Source organism: Crocodylus porosus, unplaced genomic scaffold (genome assembly GCF_001723895.1).
Source record: "Crocodylus porosus isolate Cpor-Errol unplaced genomic scaffold, CroPor_comp1, whole genome shotgun sequence".
Lineage (NCBI taxonomy): Eukaryota > Metazoa > Chordata > Crocodylia > Crocodylidae > Crocodylus > Crocodylus porosus.
The window spans coordinates 34412804-34416176 of NW_017728918.1; positions in this window are offsets into that span (position 1 = coordinate 34412804).

Below are 3373 nucleotides of genomic sequence, written 5' to 3' on the forward strand. Positions count from 1 at the left end.
CAAATATGCTCATCTGATTATTAACCAATAGCTAGGGAGCTTCAGTAAGGATTTTTTGTGTCATTCTTTGTTCCATTTGTGGCTACACTCACACTGAGATAACAAGGAATTCTTCCCTGGAATATTGAGATATCATTTGCTGTTCAATTCAAACACTTTGATATAAAATGACTAGAATAAAAATGGAAAAGATTAAAAAATTATATCCACAGGAGTAAGAAAATGATAAAAGATGTTTTATGAGGAAAAATTAAAGGAATAAATTCATAACTAGAACCTGTCTAGTAAATTGGATGGGAGACTAGAAAAGCTAGCTGAATTTACCATTCATTTAATTTACTGAGATTTGTATCAGATAAGGGGAGGCTTCTAAAAGGATAGTATAGATAAAGAGGAAAAGGCAGAAGACTGGAAGACAAGGCAGCAGTTGGAGATGCAGCAAGAGGCAATAGAGACTGGTAATTTGGTTAGGACAGACTACAAACAGATGGTTAGGGAGAAGATCCATGCTCACTCCCCCCCGAAGAAGAAAGAAAATCCAAAGGAAAAGAGAAGGTAGAGCCAAGGCAACACAAATTGTTAAACTGAAATACTTATTTCTATGAATGATACTTCTGCTAAAAAAAGTAAATGGCCACAGAAAGAACTGTCAAAGCAACAGTAACGGAAATCTAATAATCTACTTATAACCTGTACTGATGGTAGAAGCACAGTCTGATGATTTCTAAAGTCCTTTCTGGACATAACATCTATTATTTTAATCAGTATAAAGAAAATGTGATTTATGATATAACAGCTTGAAAAATATTTGTACAAAACTCAAACTATTGCACTAGCCACAAAATACTGCAAGTGCACACTATAGCATAATAGCTAAGTTAGAAAGTCACTTCTAAATTCCCTCTTCCATATTATCCTCTTGTGTAGCTAATTATAAGTAGAACCAGTAACACTAACTATAATTAATTGGCTAACAATTTACATTAATCAAACCCTCTTCTCTATTTCTTAAAATATGGCCAAACTTTAAGTCTGGGATGAATTTTCCATGACACCAAAATGGCTCAACTCTGTTTTACCCACAGTGGAATAGGAGGGAGGGGGAGATACATGTTTTGGTTATGGTAAAACATTTTTACATTCATTTCAGTGAAAAGCCCTAGCACCTTTTCATTCTAACTACATCGAATTAAATTTTCCCAAGTTATAAGCCTCTGAAAAATCTCATTTTGTACTGAGATGCATAATAGTGGTGTATTAGAGGCTGGCAAATGAAATCCTCTGAGGACTCCATCTTCATTTCATGCCTTAACATTTCACATGTCTCAATGATCCTACATACTAACCACTATGCATGCTTCATCCCAGAGCTTCAAGTACTTTTACAATTATCTTTCCTAGCAGCTGGGTAGCCAGTGGGGTGTGCTCTCTTCCTCAGTGAAATGTTACATAAAATTTTGGTACCTCATTATAAAAAAAGATAATGATGAAACAGGAAGGATACAGAGTAAGAAATCACAAGGCTTTTAATTTGCTTTTTAAATGAAGAAGAGTTATAGAATTGCCATTTAGCATGAGTAATAAGCTAAATGCACTGAGAAAGGGAATTAAGCAAAATTTGCCACCCATTACTGAGTAGTGAATCAGGGGAAGTTGCCAGTGGTATAGAATGGGATTGTGGGGGAGAGGCGGGGAAGGAATGAATCAGGAGGAAAATGTGATGAAAAGTAAGATTTCAAAGTAAGACAGCAGCAGGAAGGGTAGGTGCAGCTGGGTGTTGTAAAAATGAATAATTGGTTAGGGGAATGGAAATAGATGGAAGGGAAATATTGTAGGAAAAAAAGCAAGAAGAAAAAAGGAAAGGAATTTAAGGGACAGTGAAGATGCATGGTCATAGAAAGTACCAGAGAGAAATCCTCATTTATATTAATGAGGACTCCTGCTGAAAAATTGATCCTAGCCTTACCCCATAATAAATGTTAAAGCACCATCTATGGAAACAACCACAAAAGATTGTAGATTTGCACAGGAAGTTACTCTAGATCTGTGATCTCACTCATTTCCATGTTGAAACTCATTTACAAGACAAAATAATTTCAAAATCTTTCTTGTAGAAGGTCATAAAGAAATATAATGTGGTCATGAACCTCGGAAATCTGTTTGACAACACTAATAGTACCCAGAGTGAGCACCCACACTCCACATCAGCATCTCTATTCTCTATTGGATATAAAGGTTAACGATGGACAATTTATAAGCTTCATTTCATTCATAATAAATATTTTATATTCTAGTATTAGGCATCAGTGCAGGATGCAATACTCAAAAATAGTCAACAGTGAAGGCAAACTTGCTAATATACAGGACTCCCCAAAATATTGCAGTATGCCACCAAAATCTGCAGAGTGCATTCTTTGAAGGTGAGAATAAATACAAAAATATTTCTACCATTTGATTGCTTTCAGATTCAAATTTGGGAGATGTGGAACAGCACTCTAGGTTCAGGGTAACAAAATAGAGCATATATGCTTATGGAAAATTCAAATAAATACATGGAAAATATGGAGTGTCAGGCATGATAGGGATCTCCAGTTAGGTCATACAGCATGCTGGATGATCTTTAACTACCTTAATAATCAGCTGTGGAATGACTGATGGGGAGGTCATTGATTTGGTAATCAAATGTAATAAGAACTTGTTGATCTTCTCTCTACAGCACTTAAGGGTGAGTACTTTTTCTAGAGATTTTCCCTCTAATATAGTTTCATAAAAGCAGCACATCAAAAAAACACTGGCTGTAGGTTATTAAAGTTACTACTTTTTTATCTGATCTTTGATACTGGCCATCACTATGTGCAGAGCAGACAGGATAAATAAGGATTGTGTTACTGTTCATCTTTAAAATATTCTAAACACACTTAAAATGGGAGTTTCCATGCATTAAAAGTTGTTAAACCACACTTAATAACCTCTAAGGCCATTTCCAGATGAGCATGGGTGTACTGTATGTAGTGCCACACACTTGTCTGTGGTGCCACACACCACTTATGCAAACATTCCCCACACTGTTACTTTGCATGCCAATAAAAAGTGGGGTATTGAACATGGTACCAGGGCATGCCACCCAGAACTGCAGCCTGACTGGCTGGAGCCAGACTTCTTGCAGCAGAGCCAGACTTCTTGCCATGCCTGCAGCTCCCAGAGGACCCCAGGTAAGGCTCCTGGGATCAGCACAATTGCCTACCCAATACAGGTAACTTGCCATGCGTCAGAGCATGTGTGGCATGGGTGTTTCTCTGGGACAAATGGCAGTGGCACAAGTGCTGCTGCTACTTGTCCCCAGGGAAACAAACATTCCCACTTGTCTGGACAT